Source organism: Aotus nancymaae, unplaced genomic scaffold, assembly GCF_030222135.1.
Source record: "Aotus nancymaae isolate 86718 unplaced genomic scaffold, 86718_ANA_hifiasm-v0.15.2.pri h1tg000003l, whole genome shotgun sequence".
NCBI classification, from domain to species: domain Eukaryota; kingdom Metazoa; phylum Chordata; class Mammalia; order Primates; family Aotidae; genus Aotus; species Aotus nancymaae.
Window position 1 is genome coordinate 37,992,882 of NW_026988414.1, and position 12,100 is coordinate 38,004,981.

General features: G+C 45.0%; 1 protein-coding gene across 3 annotated transcripts in view; it reads right to left on the reverse strand.

The window, feature by feature from the left end:
• Positions 1-12,100, reverse strand: part of LOC105724567 (BET1 homolog) — a 115,604-nt gene that overhangs the window by 80,524 nt on the left and 22,980 nt on the right. For all 3 annotated transcript variants that reach the window (XR_010344070.1, XR_010344071.1, XR_010344072.1), the window contains exon 2: positions 4,415-4,499. The gene's annotated coding sequence lies outside the window, so the exon portion shown is untranslated. The remainder of the gene's footprint in view (positions 1-4,414; positions 4,500-12,100) is intronic.

Genomic DNA, 12,100 nt, shown 5'->3' on the forward strand with positions numbered 1-12,100 from the left:
GCTGGGATTACAGGTGTGAGCCTCTATGCCTGGCATTTTCCCCTGGTTTAAGACATTCACCAAAGGCACAAAAGTCTTTGACATCAGGCTCACTTTGACATCAGGACATCACTCTCAGCCCTGCCAAAACTCTTGCCTACTCTAAAGTGAAAAGAAAAACAGAGGCAGAAAAAAACCAAAACTCCCTATTTCACTAAATTCTCCTGCCACACTTGTATGCCTGGTATTTGCCTCAAATTCTGCTCTGAGTAGCCATGCAATATATTATTTAATCCATCAGATAATGAGTTACCACTCTCCTTGTCTGCCTTCATCTTTGACAATATCATCCTGTTTTTTTCTCTTCTTCTCTTGATGCATAATTCAAAAAATATCACACAATTCATACTCACAGTTAAAAAATACATCAAAAAGTACCAAAAGGCTTATTCTGAATAACATCATTTCCTACAACTTTAACTCTTATGCTATTTCTTAGTGCCATATGTCTAAGTACTTTGCCTATACCTCTGTTTCTTGATTTACCTATTTTAAACATTACCAGATGACTTCCTACTATAAAAAGTGAAGATTTAACTCTCTTGCCAACTGTCCTCTCCTGTCACTGCATCCTCTACATATAGTCATACCATGATATTTAGATCATGATTATATTATCATATTTAGATTGTAATTACAGTTTATATTATTGTGGATTACTATTACATAATATGTATTATCACATATTACATTTTTTGACTATATAAATGTTCTCTGCAGACCAAAGTAGTGCACTTTTCCTTTGTCACTCAGCTTTTTGTTTTTCTTAAAGGTTCTAATGCCCTTCTCTTTTTAAAAGTACCTCTATCTTGACATTGCCTTTCAAATTCTTCATCATATAAGATGGATTCAAAACATAAATGTTTAAGATATACATAGAAGAAAATATAGGTAAATGAATTTATAACTTCAAGGTATAAAAGAACTTTGTTTTTTAATAAAATAGGGACACAGTCTCACTATGTTGCACAAACTAGTCTTGAACTCCTGGGCTCAAGCGATCCGCCTGCCTTAGCCTCCTAAAGTGCTGGGATTACAGGCATGAGACACTGTGCCTGGCCAAAAAGAGCTTCTTAAACAAGACATGAAACCATAAAACATGAATCATAAGAGAAAAGATCAACACCATTAAATTCAAAACAAGTGGGAGTTCAGGGCAGGGATGGAAAATTAATTACATGCCTTTATTTTCACATCTCCTTGAGCCCCAACTAAAACTACACCAAATGTTTTTGGTGCATGTGTGTGTGTAAAGGCATAAACCAAATTCAGGCATGGTGACTCACACCTGTAATCCCAACACTTTGGGAGGCCAAGACAGGAGGATCACTTCAGTTCAAGAGTTTCAGACCAACCTGGGCAACACAGTGAGACCTTATCTGTACAAAAAAAAAAAGTAACCAGTGTAGTGATGTGTGTCTGTGGTGCCAGTTGCTAGGGAGGCTGAGGTGGGAGGATCACTTGAGCCTGGGAGCCATGTAGCCTGGGTTAAAAAGTGAGAGACCCTGTCTCAAAGAAAACAAATTAATTTAAAAAAAATAAAATAAAGGCATAAACCCACAAGGGCCCAAATGGAAGAGGAGATAAAGGTAACTTTCTAAAAGTCTACTGCTGAGACAAGTAAATATTCAATAAAAACAGGTACAAGCCAGGCGCGGTGGCTCATGCCTGTTATCCCAGCACTTTGGGAGGCTGAGGTGGGCAGAGCACCTGAGGTCAGGAGTTCAAGACCAGCCTAGCCAACATTAAGAAACCTCATCTCTACTAAAAATACAAAAATTAGCTGGGCGTGGTGGCATGCACCTGTACTCCCAGCTACTCGGGAGGCTGAGACAGTAGAATTGCTTGAACTCGGGAGGCGGAGGTGGCAGTGCGCGGAGATCACGCCATTGCACTGCAGCCTGGGCAACAAGAGCGAAACTCTTGTCTCAGAAAAATAAAAATAGGTACAAAGCATAAAATAAAGTTATAAATATGAAGTATTTCTAATGTCTTATTCATGAATACAGTAAAAAATTCACATTTACTGAATATTCATATGCCAGTGTCCAACAGGGAAACAATAACTTCTGCTAAAATGTACAAACAAAAAAATCCTGAAAATGAATTATATCTAAAATCTACAAAATCTTCATTCCTTAAGCATGAAAACTCATTGTAATCCCTGGAATCCTGACTTTTCTTTATCACAGAATCACAGACGCTCTTCATTGCTTTATAAGTCAGTTATCACTATTTTCTTTCTTTTTTTTTTTTTAAAAAAAAAAAACGGGGTTTCACCATGTTGGTCAGGCTGGTCTTGAACTCCTTACCTCAGGTGATCCACCCACCTTGGCCTCCAAAGTGCTTGGATTACAGGCGTGAGCCACCGCACCCAGCAGTTATCACTATTTTCTAACAATGAGTCCTCCTCAGTGTCATCCAGAAAACTATAATACCATGTATTTTTGTTGTTTTTATTTGTTCCTTTTTTGAGATAGGGCCTCACTCTGTTGCCCAGGCTGAACCGAATGGCTTGATCTCATCTCACTGCAGTCAATCTCCTGGGCTCAAGTGATCCTCCCACCTCAGCCTCCTGGGTAGGTAGGACTACAGGCACACACCACCATGCCCAGCTAATTTTGTTCACTTTCTGTAGAGATGAGATCTCACTATGTTACCCAGGCTGGTCTTAAACTCCTGAGCTCAAAAGATTCTCCCACCTTGGCCTCCAAAGTGCTGGGATTACAGGCATGAGCCACTGTGCCTGGCCACACCATGTTTTTAAATAATTTCACCACTATCTCTTCCATGAAATGATAACATACACACACTTAATGAAATCACAGGATGACTCCTACTTGTCAGTGTTGCCTCAGAATCTCCTCCTGCTTCTTCTGGTTCACTCGTTCCTTGTCGATATTTTAAGGGCTTCTTTGATACAAATATAAAGGATAGGCAGGACTAGTAAAGAAGCTGGGCATGGTGGCTTATGCCTATAATCCCAGCACTTTGGGAGGCTGAGGCGGGCAGATGGCTTGAAGCCAAGAGTTTGAGACCAGCCTAGGCAATGAAGCAAGACCCCTGTCTCTACACACACACACACGCACACACACACACAAAAGGAAAGAAAGGAAGGGAAGGGAAGGGGAGGGGAGGGGAGGGGAGGGAGGGGAAGGGGGAGGAGAGGGGAGGGAAGGGAAGGATTAGTCAGGCACAATAGCACATGCCTATTGTCCTAGCGACTTGGAGACTGAGGTGGGAGCATCACTTGATTGCCCAGGGGTTCAAGGGTGCAGTGAGCTATGATCACAACACAGCAGCCTGGGTGACAGAGCAATACCCCATCTTAAAAAAAAAAAAAATTAGAGCAAATAGATCTTAACTTCAGGCCAGGAGCCAGGCTCATACCTGTAATCAGAGCACTTTGAGAGGCTGAAGTGGGAGGATCTCTTGAGCCCAGGAGTTTGAGGCTGCAGTGAAAAACGGGCAAACAAACAAACAATCTTAACGGCCTCAGTCAGTCCTATAAACCTGAAACCAATTCCAAAATAAGCAGTTGGCTGGGCGTGGTGGCACACACCTATAATCTCAGCACTTTGGGAGGTAGAGGTGGGAGAATGGCTTGAGCCCAAGAATTTGAGACCAGATTGAGCAACATGGTGAGAACCTGTCTCTATATTTTATTACAAAAAAAATATTTTTAAGTGAAAGCAAGTTTATTAACAAAGTAAAGGAATAAAAGAATGGTTGCTCCTTAAGCAGAGTAGCCTACAAAAAACTTTTTTAGAGTAAGCAACTAGGTTTCTTAAGAACCCCTCCCGTCATGATACCTGGGCCACACTTTGGCCACAATTCCTGCTCATCAACCATATTCTTTTAGAGGGATATGATTACCAACAACTGTGGGCTTCTTTCTTTTGATATGTTTCTGTTAAAAATTAGAAATTATGGGCTGGGCACAGTGGCTCACACCTGTAATCCCAGCACTTTGGGAGGCCAAGGCAGGTGGATCACGAGGTCAGGTGTTCGAGACCAGCCTGGCCAACAAGGGTGAAACCCCATCTCTACTAAAAATACAAAAATTAGCCAGGCGTGGTGGCACATGCCTGTAATCCCAGCTACTCAGGAGGCTGAGGCAGGAGAATTCCTTGAACCTGGGAGGCGGAGGTTGCAGCGAGCTGAGCTCACACCACTGCACTCCAGCCTGGGTGACAGAGCAAGACTCCATCTAAAAAAAAAAATTAAAAATTATGGGGCTACCAGAACAACACATTTGATACACTAGATATCCTCTACCACGCCAAATGACCTCGTGAAAGTCAGAGGAGTGGGGTCTGTCGCTTGTTGTCTATGAAAGGTCATATTAATTCGTTTCCCAGCTGTAATCACTTACCTGTGAAACACATCTTAAGCTTCAGCTGGCATCCTTTGTGAAGTTCTGTTTCTTTTTCACGTCCAGGTGTTACTTCTCCTTGTATCTGGGGACAAAATGATGCTGTTTTGTTAAAATCATCAACATTTTTATCCTTTGCCTGATTCAGTCTTGGGCTGGATTACCATTTTTATGGATGCTGAAATTGCCAAGCCTCTTTTTTTCTAACGCCTGTATTTGTATATCTTTTTTTGAGAACAGGGTCTTCCTCTGTTGCCCAGGCTGGAGTGCAGTGTGCAATAATAGCTCACTGCAGCCTCCAACTCTTGGCCTCAAGGGATCCTCCAGCCTCAGCCTCCCAAAGTGCTGGGATTACAGGCATGAGCCTGCGCCAGGCCTATATTTGTAATTCTAGTAGTGTCTAGTTTAAGGGGAATTATATGACCTTGTGACCTTGGTAACCTAAGTCTACTGCTATGTCAAGTAGCTGAAAGCTCCATTGTCTTCAAGACAATCAGTTGGCAACAAACTAAAACACCCCAGAGAAACTCTGTTACCATATTCTTTGAGACTTCTGCTTTAGAACCATGGATTGTAGTAATAATAAATTTCAGGCCGGGCGCGGTGGCTCACGCCTATAATCCCAGCACTTTGGGAAGCCGAGGCGGGTGGATCACGAGGTCAAGATCGAGACCATCCTGGTCAACATGGTGAAACCCCGTCTCTACTAAAAATACAAAAAATTAGCTGGGCATGGTGGCACGTGCCTGTAGTCCCATCTACTCAGGAGGCTGAGGCAGGAGAATTGCCTGAACCCAGGAGGCGGAGGTTGCGGTGAGCCGAGATCGCGCCATTGCACTCCAGCCTGGGTAGCAAGAGCGAAACTCCGTCTCAAAAAAAAAAATTTCAATCCAATATTGAGAATAACTGATCACCACTTTCTAAGGCCTAAGCAGCCAGCGCCAGCTTCTGCTGGGAATATCCCCTGCCCAATGTGAGCCTCCGCCGGCTGAAAGCCGCTCACTGCCCCGCTCGGCCACTAGGAGGCAGCAGTCTGTTCTCTAAAAGCACAGGCGTGGGCGTTGAATTTTCTGTTATTTCTTTCATCTTTCTGGGACTAATTTGTTTTCCATTATTTTTATGATTTTGTCCTCACATACGTCTCATTCTAGGCCAAAAGTTGCGCGTTCCTCTGTGTCCACTTATGAGCAAGACAAGGTCATTTTGCGCCCGTGTCAGGCTATCGCCCTTCATCCTCCTGCCCGAGCCTTGCACCTTGCACACGGTTAGCATCTCAATACGTTTCCGTGGAATAAGGAAACCTTTTTTAGCGTTGGCGCTGTAATGAGTGGTGTGAGGTATCTATCGGGTGCGAGGAAGTGCCTGAGGTGATGTGAACCTTCGTTCAGACTTTAAGCCAAACAGTAATTATTTCAAGTCTTCAACATTGGGCACCTTGGACTCTGGGTAAATCGGAAATATTTGGGGCGTGAGAGGGAAAGATAAATGCTTCATATTCGCCGACAAACAAGGGCCTTCCCCCGGCCACAGGGCTTGGCCGGTCCCGCAGAGGACCCTGGGGCTCGGGGGCCTGGGTGGCCGGGGTTTGGCGGGACGGCGCGGCCACCACCCACAGCCCGAGCCACCCCTCCATATGCCCGGCCCGCGCGCGGGGACCCCAGGGACGGGGGGGCCAGGGAGCCGGGGGTCTCCAGAGGCTGTTCCAGACCCAGGGACTTCAGACGCCTGTGCCCCCCAACCTCTCTGAGGAGCACGCGGAGACACCGCCGCAGGCGCCCACCCCTCTGCCGGAGCCGCGCCCCACTCCAGAGCCTCCCTTCCCAGGCTCGGGCGCCCCCTGCAGGCCCAGGAGGGGATACGCATGAGCACGCTCACGGGCGCGGACACACACCCTTTACACACACCCCAGTCGCGCACAGCCCCGCAGGCACCGCTCGGAATACGCACATTCATGCATGCGATACGCACTTACTAAGCATCTACTCGGAGTCCTCTACAATCATTCACCCACCCCTACCCCCACCCCCACCCCCACCCACGGACTTGGTTGACTTCCCAGGCCCACCTGCCCTCACTACGCTTCCCCGATGGCTAGTTAGCCCGCATTCAGGATCTCCTATATCTGGGGCAGGATTTGGCCAGACCTGGGAGCAAGAAAGTTGGGCAGGCTCCTTGGAGGACGATGAGGCTAAGCTGGGCTGAGTGGACTAATCTGCCCTAAGCTGGAACGAGATTCCCAGGGCTCAGGCTGAACCAAGAACCCCTTAAAGTCGACTTGCCTGGGAAGAGGGTGAACACAGCGAAGCACGTAGCGCTGATGGCTCTGTACCTGTGGTCAGACACTGTTTCAAACACCTCCCTGACCTCCAGTCCCTCACCCCCATTGGATTATCTAAACCAACAGCTGTGGATAGGTGCCTTAAACCCTTCATCCACCGGGCCTGTGTCCTTTCCCTTTTTGCAATGATAGTGGGTACCTTCTTAACACCCTGACTGCCACCTCCTTCCCTGATTCCTCTTTTCCTTCATGTTGGCGAGGTCCAGGACTTAAAACTTGGACCTCTTCTATCTACCCTCACTCTCTTGGCAACCTCATTGTCTTTTGCCTTTAAATACCATCCATTTACTCCCAGATTTGTTTCTTCAGCTAGAATCTCTTCCCTGGACTCCAGACTCATCCCAGCCACCTACTTAACATTTCCATTAATATGCCCAACATGCAACTTCAACCTAAGTCAATGCCAGGGTTCTGATCTCCCCACAAACCCACTCCTCTTCTATCATCCTCATCTTAACTAAAATTCTATCCAATCCCAGCACTTTGGGAGGCCGAGGCGGGTGGATCACGAGGTCAAGAGATCGAGACCATCCTGGTCAACATGGTGAAACCCCGTCTCTACTAATACAAAAAATTAGCTGGGCACGGTGGCGCGTGCCTGTAATCCCAGCTACTCAGGAGGCTGAGGCAGGAGAATTGCCTGAACCCAGGAGGCGGAGATTGCAGTGAGCCGAGATCGCGCCATTGCGCTCCAGCCTGGGTATCAAGAGCGAAACTCCGTCTCAAAAAAAAAAAAAAAAAAAAAAAAAAAAAATTCTATCCAAGTTTCTCAAGTCAAAACCCTCGCAGTATTCTCTCTCCTTTCTCTCATATCCTATGCTGAACCCCTCAGCAAAATTTGTTTCCAGAAACTGAGCACTTCTCCCCAGCTCCAGGCACCATCATCTCCTCTCTGGATTGTTGCAACAGCTTCCACCCTGGTCTCCCTACTTCCAGTCTTGCACCAGTTTGGTCTATTCTCCATTCAACGGCTAAAGAGAGTTCATGTCAGATCATGTCACACTTTTGTTCAATACCTGCCAATGGCTCCCCATCTCACTCAGCAGAATATAACAAGAGCCTACAAAACCCTGTGCTATCTGGTCCCTGTTATTATCTGACTGTATATCTCCTACCACCCTCCCCTTTTGGCCTCCTTGCTATTCTTTCAACACACTTTTGCCTCAAGCCCTTTGCTCTTGCTGTTTTCTCTACTTAGGATATCTTCCCCCAGATCTCTGCATGGATTTCTCCCTCATCTTCTTCAGGTCAGCTCTCTGCTCAAATGTCATTAGTGAAGGATTTCCTGACTGCCTTATTTAAAATAACACCCTCCCTCAATACACCCTATCCCTCTTGCCTTCTTTATTTTTCCTCATAGCACTTATTGCCATCTTGTTTGCTTATTTTCTGTCTCTTTCATTAGCATAACAACTCTGCAAGAGCAGGAATATGTGACTGTTGTGCTTAATGTAGTATCTCAGTGCCAAGCACAGTGTCTGGCACACAGGAGGCCCTCAACAAATATTTATTGAATGAATGTGGAACAAATGCCTTGTTTTATTATTATTTCAATACTTCACCCTTTCCTGCTGATTCTCAGGATCTTTCCCAATAGGCACTCCAGGCAGAAAGTATTGAAATTGAATTGAAACCTCTCTGCCAGCTTTGCACTATATGATTGTGTTATTTAGGATCTTGTCAGGAAACAAATGGCATGCTAAAAAAGGTTAATGGAAAAGAATTTAGTGAAGAGACCACTTACAGAGGTGAGAGCAAGGTTGTTGTAGGCAGCCACTGCACATGAATTAGCGTAGCTCCAAACCTCAGACCATCTCCTCTTCTAGGCAAAGTGTACGCTAAGTGTACTGTCCCAAATTCTGCCCACTGAGAGGACTTCCCCTAACCGCTGTCTTTCAGGAACATCCCTGGATGGGGCTGTAATCATCTGTCTCTTCCAGCTAATGCCAGCATACCTTACAGACCCTCTGTTAACTGTTTGTAGAGAACATCTCCATGAAGCCATAAATGTGATCAGAGGAAGGAGCAGAAAACAACACAAGTAGGAATCCAAGCCATCTGGCCATGCTTTTATTCAAACTTTCTGAAACTTCTAAGGTCTGGTCTTATATATACAATCCATTTCATAATGAATATTACTGTTCATATCCAACTATAGGATTTGCTTAGATAGCACCCTTAGGTCACATTGTCACTGGATGAACTATAATCTGAGTTTTAGACCAGGGCCCCAAGGCATATCAGGAGCTGCTTTTCAAATAGAAAAGAATTGTTAGCAGAAGAAGCATGGCCTTATTCCATTACACTAAGGTTCTTTGCTGTAATTCTCCTACTGGGGCTCCCACAGCCCCCTTATCTGCCACAGACAACGCGAAGTTCACTGGATTTGTGGTTCATTCAGCCAGAGCAGCGGGGCAACTTTCCCTGGAGCCTGGACCTCATTCAAAACTGTCAGCTTTATGAGCTTTATGCAATATCCAGTCAACATTTTACAGTAGTACATATAAATACTGTATATATTGCCTCTAAAACCCAAAGTGCTCTTTAACATTATGCCCTAGATGACTATTTTTCAGCTTGTCCCCATCTCCATAGCCTAGAAATTTCACCACATCTTGAAAAACACTGACTAAGAGGAAGATTTATAGAATCCGCCTGTGAAAGAGATCCAGGATCTCCCAGCTCCCCCCCCCCAACCCAATCAAGAGGATTCAGTTCTGGGAAACTGGCTTAAGTCTAGGAATTGAGTAAAACTGTAAATCCTTAATAGAACTTGAGAATCAAGTTTCTGCTTCTCAGGTCTAGAATTTTTCCATTTATATGGGTGAAGTAGAACATTAGTAAGCTGTCTATTTCATTACTAGGGACACCATGATTGATTAGCTACCCACACATATTCCTATGGGCAAAGCACATGATTACCACTCATCCCTACAGCTTTCATAGTAATTTCACTCACCTTATCACTCATGGTTAGGTGCTAATACCTGTCCTCTACCATGCAAGAATTCTATCATTCACCTTGAAATAAGGCTGCCCAGTCCCAAGAGAGCATCTGACAATCTCATTTCTAGCCTAGTAAAGAAGCCATATAGTGCTTTTCAAGGAGTTAGCATTCCCCTCACTAATGTGTTCTTGCTGCCTTGGAGAAGAAAGTATCTTTCTAAACCCTTAGGAGGTGTACAAAATAGGTAACTTCAACATTCATTTCTAACCTTTGTACCTCCTCCTCTACTTTACTATTTAAAGTATAGTCCAAGGACCACAGCATCAACATCATTTAGAAGTTTGTGAAACATGAGGGCTGGGTGCGGTGCCTCACATCTGTAATCCCAGCACTTTAGGAGGCCAAGGCGGGTAGATCACCTGAGGTCAGGAGTTCGAGATCAGCCTGGCCAACATGGTGAAATCCCATCTCTACTAAAAATACAAAAGTTAGCCGGGCATGATGGTGCATGCCTGTAATCCCGGCTACTCGGGAGGCTGAGGCAGGAGAATCACTTGAACCCAGGAGGTGGAAGTTGCAGTGAGCCAAGATCATGCCATTGCATTTTAGCCTGGGTGACAGAGAGAGACTCGGTCAAAAAAAAAAAAGTTTGTGAATGTGAAACATGAAACTTCCTGAGCTTCACTCCAGACCTACTGAATAGAATCTACACTAGTAAGATTCTCCCAGGTGAATCATGCACACATTAAAGTTTGAGGAGCAGTGCTCTACAACAGACCAGTGAGGTTCTAGCACCTCAGCCTCATTGATCACAGGCCACTGTCAAATCCAGGTTTCCGGGAATCAACCCAACAGAATATTAACACCACTCCCATATGCTCAGCTAGTATTAATACAGTGATACTCAAATCCTGCTTGGGTACACCTATATCAATAAATTTGTTCTCACAGGTTCCTGGGATTCTCCCAGGACAAGTTGACAAGTTCCTGCAAGTTTCCCAGCACCTATACTCTTGCTCTTGGAGCACATCCTATACTTCCCTGTCTAGGCAATGTTAGGATGAAATTCACAGTGTGGGCCTGGAGACTCCACATAAAGTAGAATAAAGGCACATCCCAACAGTGCTTTATTCTAGTGTAAGGGCATCATCACTCAGATATGAATCCAAGACATTCAGGTCTTGGATTTGATCTTCAGCCATATCTGTTATGTGGCCACATACAATAAACGTTCCTTAAGACTTCCATAGAGGTTATCTACATCTCTACTTGTAACTTGAGTTAGAAGTTTATGGTCTAAAAAAAAACTATATGGTCTAACCTTATGGTTTTGTTTTTCTTTTGTTTTTTTTTTTTTTTTTTGAGATGGAGTCTTGCTCTGTCATCCCAGCTGGAGTGCAATGGCATGATCTCTGTCTGCTCACGTAACCTCTGCCTCCTGGGTTCAAGTGATTCTCCCGCCTCAGCCTCCCAAGTAGCTGGGATTACAGGTGCCTGCCAGCATGCCTGTATTTTTTAGTAGACAGGGTTTCACCATGTTGGTCAGGCTGGTCTCAAACTCCTGACCTCAAGTGATCCGCCTGCCTCGGGCTCCCAAAATGTTGGGATTACAGGCATGAGCCACCACACCCAACCTAACTTATCTTTTTTATTGGAATTTTACTAGCACAATCAGAAATGGCCAGTGAGGTTCTGGCCTCAATATAGTACTATAGTAATAATATAGTAATCACCATTTGCAATCATCATTTGTGGCCATAGCAATTAAGTGCCCCAGGTACCTTATCTCCTAATGTCTTGCCTTCCAGTATTTCATCCATGCCTCACAAGTGATAGTCTAAGTGATTGTGATGCTTCTACGTGCTCCAGATTACTTGTGTCCCCTTTTACCAAGCACAGAGACCATCCATGCCCTCATCAAGGGCAAGCCAATCCTAGAATCCCATTTTGGGAATCTGTTTCCTGGTACTACTGATTATATCCGTGAGGACCCTGGCAGGAAACAGAGCACACTGCAAGGATACAGGGAAAACCATGTTTCCCTACTCTCTACTCCCACTTACCACTCAGTACTTCTGTGACCTCTGGTTACCCAAAAGTGTGTTGGGATTTCTGCCCACCAAGAAATTCTCTGGCAGACAGTTTTCCAGTGGACACCAGATGGGTGTCCTCTAATTCAATTCAATTCTGACATCATTTACCTGGAGGTAGCATCATAGCCCAGATCCCACAAGTTGAGGGCTTAGTTCCACAAGATTGCCCCCCTACTTCAGATACCAATTGCAAGCACAGATTGTGGCCCGTGCTTCTGAGTGACCAGCTATAAATAGGGGTTTCCACAACCCACCTGGGGTTCAATTAATTTGCTAGAGCAGCTCACAGAAGTCAAGGAAACATTTAC